The sequence below is a fragment of the Ostrea edulis genome, chromosome 7 (assembly GCF_947568905.1).
Source record: "Ostrea edulis chromosome 7, xbOstEdul1.1, whole genome shotgun sequence".
NCBI lineage: Eukaryota > Metazoa > Mollusca > Bivalvia > Ostreida > Ostreidae > Ostrea > Ostrea edulis.
This window is the reverse complement of record NC_079170.1, coordinates 75,915,270-75,921,269: the sequence shown is the minus strand read 5'-3', so window position 1 is coordinate 75,921,269 and position 6,000 is coordinate 75,915,270.

Below are 6,000 nucleotides of genomic sequence, written 5' to 3'. Positions count from 1 at the left end.
ATTTCGAGTTCCACATAATTTGATTCCTTGCTGTTCCGCGAAGTTTCAGAAGCCATAACAGTGGAGTATGCTAATGATGTAATTGCATGTCCAACTACTACACGTAGCAACAGATAAGTGATCAGTGGCGAGTTAGATGAAACCTTGACCGAGTTCTTAGTGACTTGGAAGGAAAGCATATTGCTATAAAATGGCCACCGAAATAGTGATTCACCTTCTGTTCACTGCAAAATGATTCACTCTCTCATTCTTATGAGAGTTGGATGATTAAAATTTTATATGGGTTGACGTAAGGGCAAATGGTTCATCCCCCAATAATTCTGTATATTATAAATATGGTTTAAAAGATACCATTGAACGTCACAAGGATTTTTATACGCCCGTCGAAGACTAGACGTATTATGGTATGGCGTCGTCCGTCTGTCCGGACCTTGTGGGCAGGATACAGACTGAACCATAAGCCCTAGGACTTTACAACTTGGTACATTTGATCACCATGATGAGAGGAAGATGGCTATTGTTTTTCAAGGTCAAAGTCGTAGTATCACTTATTAGGAAAACCTTGTGGGCAGGATACAAACCGAACCGTAAGCTCCAGGATATTATAACTTGGTATATTTGATCACCATGATGAGAGGAAGATGCCTATTGTTTTTCAAGGTCAAGGTCGTAGTATCACTTTTTAGGGAAAACCTTTTGGGCAGGATACAAACCGAACCGTAAGCTCCAGGATAATATAACTTGGTATATTTGATCATCATGATGAGAGGAAGGTGCCTATTGTTTTTCAAGGTCAAAGGTCAAGGTCGTAGTATCACTTATAAGGAAAACCTTGTGGGCAGGATACAACCGAACCGTAAGCTCCTGGATACTATAACTTGGTATATTTGATCACCATGATAATGAATTAGCTCACAGAGGCCAGTGCTAACTTCACTAAAATATGAATCCCACTAAAATATGTTTTCTTGAGCAAAATATACGGGCGTATTATGCCACGTTGGCGTTGCTCTTGTTTAATTGTATGGCCTGCAGGGGGCTGAAATAAGGCCCCATTTCCAATGCTAAAAGGCAAGTATTTTCCCAATTTGTGCTTTAAAATTCCCAAACAATGAAAACAGATCAAAGCAGAGCAGCTTTACTGTTCCTACATCTCCTCCTTCACAGGCCCCCAATACAAGTTTTGCTTCAAAATTGTTAAGTAAATCTAATATTTTGGCCTCGAGACCAAATTGAAAGTCAGAATGAGTCCAGTTATATCATAATGCATTGATTTGGGTCCTCCCACTTCATTGTATGAAACATGTTTCCCTATTTCCTTAAGCAAATGTCGTTATTTTTCCAAATTAGAAAGGTCCAGGCCCCTGAAATCAAGATATTAAAAACCCTGCGTTAGAATATTGGATTTCCAGAAGAAGCTGCCTATCTTCCCTTTGACAAATAGGCATATCTTATTTCATCACTAATAATGACGTTTTCCTTCTCCTGACATGTCTAATGAAGTCATTCTTAAGATAGAACTTTACAAACGAAGAACATATATTTAATTATAGAAACAGCAGAACAAGATGCTTGGAAAACACGTTTTTAGAATACTCGCCAACGGATGACAACGCTCTACCACGTGTCATGCGCCAGGATTCATTTACACAGCTAAGCATGTTGCTGTCTTCATAATTAGATGAGAATGAGATTTCTGACAACGAAGTTATTAATCAGGAAGACATGAACCATTATGACGTCACGAGAGATTGTACGATCCAACTCTGATGGATGCAATCAAATTAATGACACTGAGGCCATATCGGAATCGCTACAAGAACTACAAGTCAACAATAGAGGCGGTTTTACGGAGAAATATATACTGTAGATTCCTAAAGATATATGAGAAATTTATTATCGCGTAATTTCGCGAGGGGCATCACTCGCGAAATAAAATTATTCGCTTCTAATTTTCTGATGCTAAAATACATGCAAGTACTCTTGATTAACAGATGACACGCGAATTCATGTTCACGCGATTTGACATATACGAGTCATTTCGCGATATTAAGTACCCGCGTAAAATAAAGAATCTACAGTAATGACTATGAATGTGAATTGGAGTTAAAGGTGTTTTGATGTCTGTGTTGATTTTTACCAATAATCTCCGAAACGTTTGCTTCAGATTTACTGCTTGCGATGACCTACGAATACCTAAAAATCGTAATGTGGCCCCGATCGTTTTGTACATGCTCAAAACAACATCGCGTATGGCGATTTGCTACTTTAAAACATGAGTGAGAGGGATATTTACGACTGCCCCGTCTTGTTTACGACTTTTGAATCTAACGTTAGTGATATATGTAGCTCTGAATCGTGACAGTGGAACAGTAGCTTAAAGCTGACATGAATTAATAAATATAGTATAATTCTATATGTCCGCCATATTTCTTTGCTAATCCGCCATATTAGTTGGATATTCTATTGTTATATTTATCAGGGTTCGCATGGTATATAAGGGTACGAGTTGTGCTACGCTTCACTTCACATCAGTGTCTTTGATTTACCTGTGCGGGTAGCTTCGACAGGTAACACGTACATCTCCGATACTAATTTCATAAGAAACTGCAAATACTTGCATGCAGTTGCAAGTATGCAAGAAAAGCTTCTTTTTTTTTTCTTTTTGCATCTTTTCTAAATTATCTAAACTTTTGGAATGTTGCATTGCTATACAATAAATATTTTGTAATTTTGAGCAAAGCATGTTTTAAAATGTTATTTTATTTGTTTCGCATTCCCTATATATTACTATCGGAGATGTACACTTGTCGAGTCCACCTAGAAAAATCACTCAGGTGTGACAATCACATTTGGAGTATATATGGGTAGAGTAAATTAGGCTACCTGAGAGAAATATGGCGGATAAGATGAGAAAGGTGTACGTATTTATTAATTCATGTCAGCTTTAACCAACGAGCCACCGCAAGCCATGCTCTGCGTGCCAGAAAATGTTTATACTTAAAAAAAAAAACAATGCATGGATCTATGAAGCTCGAGTTGCAACTGATGACATGTTGATTTAATTAGGTGCAAAACTGCGTGCTCATTCAGATCCTATATTGTGATATTGTAAATTATAAATTTACAGGATTGTTTCAAATAGAAATAAATACAAAATTTACAATACCAGGTGGCGATAAATATGGCAATTGTCATATTGGAAATTTTCATTGACAGCCACCTGGCTAATTAAATATTTACAATATGACATTATAATTATAAAATTATAGTCCCCGGGGTCATGTAACAAATTTAGACTTGATTAAAAGTGAAAAGTTAAATCACCTGTAAGATGTTCATTACCGGGTACTTCTGAACTGAAACCTTTTAATTTGCAGACACTAGAATTTTGATGAAGCAATATTGAATAACAATTTATTTTGGAATGATTGACGTCTCAAATCATTTCATCGGTGTTTTCGATTAAGAAAATACTTAAAATACTTTAAATTATTCGAAATATTAGTTAAATGTTTGAAGTGAAATGGTTAGAAACTTTCTTTGCAACATATTTCCCCAGTATTTACGTGTACCATAACTCGATACCTGTTGTCTTAAATTGGAACATTCTTGATCCATATCTTAATATTTTACACCTCCAGTTTCTCTGCCAAAACGTATTACAGAGGGATTCTAAATGCAGGAACGAAAGGTCGGCTGTTTTCAATGAGGAATCGATACTGAGAAGAGGCTCGCATTGACTGAATCCAGATTTTCAAATTCTCACCGCATGCAATATCAATTGAACTGAATTTGAATAATTGTAACGTTTGTCATATTGCATCCAACTGTCGATCGTATTATAGAATTTTGAATTAAAGTTATTTTCCTTTTCAAATTCGTAGCTGTGTACCTCTGAAGACCATAAAGATAGAGGCTATTTCCACCCTCCCATTAGCCTTGGATATGTTAAAACCTGCCCTAGCTGTCAACGGAGTCACATTCACTTAATTCAAAATGTGAGATTTATTTCTTGTTTGTAGATTCTCATTTCGTTTCCATATATTTATCAAGATTCATACGCTCAGTGTTCGCAACTGCAGCATATTCATGAGGAAATGGCTAATAGGTATTATTACAATTTGTAAAGATACCGAAAGCAAAATCATTAGAAATGTAAATATTATAAATCAAACTGCATATGCATGTATAATGTCTATGGGTGACGACCAAGATATTGATAATAATAATGATAAAAACAACTCATTTTTGCGAGACTACATCCACTACAGCCAGGAAAATAGCAAAGATGATTGGAAATGTAATGGGCATTACCCGCGTATTATTTTTGTTTCTACGGCACGGATACGTCTTTTGTATCACATTTCCGTTGTTCAAAAGCTAAAGCTAAAACATAAAACAATCACGGTAGTATCTCCAACCAAGGAGACTTACGGACAATCGAGAGCGATGTAGAATTAGGAAGGACACGCAAATTCTCGTCTGCCACGACGTACAACATAGGTCGCCTGGAGGAAGTGTAATGATTCTCTAACATTATTTCCTCCCTCACGTCTTATCTATTCGTCCGTCGTTCTATCTATATGCATGTCTACCCGGCTGTTGGTCGGGTCTATCTGTCTGTCATATCTAGAAATCTATCATTTCATTATCTCTTTGTTTTGTTTTACGTCCCGTCGAGAACAAATTTAGACCTATGCTTAGCGCTCAGGGCCGTAACAGTGAGGGTTCTTTATTGTGCCAACGCCTGGCGCAACACGGGTCCTCCGTTTTTAACGTCATATTCACAAGACCCGTGATTCTCACTTCTAAATGTCGCGCGTTTGGTGAAGGAGCAATCACTACCTATTCTAACGGTTTAGGTTTGAGCTGGCACGAGCTGGGCTCGAACTCACGACCCTCTGGTCACGAAGCGAAAGCTCTACCATTGAGCAACCGCGATCGGTTGTATAATGTTAAGAAAGGACAGCGATACTCATTTTACCTGTGTGGTCTTCGAGGACCTATCATTATGTACCACATTTATAACACTGGTAATCAGCCATCTCTTGTCACTCGTTCACCAGCAGGAAATATGTTTGTGTTTTTTTCAAAATTCGTTTCATTAGCTGTGTTAGGGTAAAATATAGACGTGTTTCTTAATTGAACACGTGACTGTCAAATACCTCAAAACTTATGAAAAATATTCAATTAGAGAACTAGACATGCATGTATATCCCCTGAAGGTATATAATCATCGGTTAGCATTCATTTATGCTTGATATGATCAATATCATTTACATATATATGAAAAGTTGAGTATCCTTCAATGAATCAAGATTCACAATGAACTTTCGGTCAGAACATTCCATCTACCATTCTATTGATACGCAAGAACTTGATTTGTCAATGGTTTCATTAAATTACTTCATTAAACCCCGTCCGCTACTTTAACGGCGAGGTTAGTACCGTTATAGATGGTTAAATGGCCATACGGTTTCTGATGTAACTGCTAATTAAAGTGTCTAGGGTAAAGTTTAAATAATCGTCATGTCAATAAGTATACCCCCAACCCCCTACTAAAATACGTAATACTATTCTGATAAATCAGACAGGCATGGGCTATCGAAAACTTAAATTGAAAATAAATTATTTCATTAAATGTATTGCAGTGCAGCAATTTTTTTTTATCTTAAATGATAGCAATTTCAAATGACTATCGTAAGACCATCTAGATTTAACTACATGTTAAACTTGTGGGAGTTGTGAGATTGGTCGCTGTTCGTTGTCTTCACTTTGCATGTACGTGTAAGTATGGGTGCCTGTTGTTAGAAATCCAATTAACCCGAATAAGCAATTTGATTTACAGATATAATTGTTTATCATATCAGAATAGATAAATAGGACCAACAAAAACAAGAAAATTATATAAAATTTGAGAGTTTAAAAGAATTGCACATGAATTACAAAGTCTTGTTTTCGAATTCAAAATGGAACTGAAACAAGAGATGTTTGTAA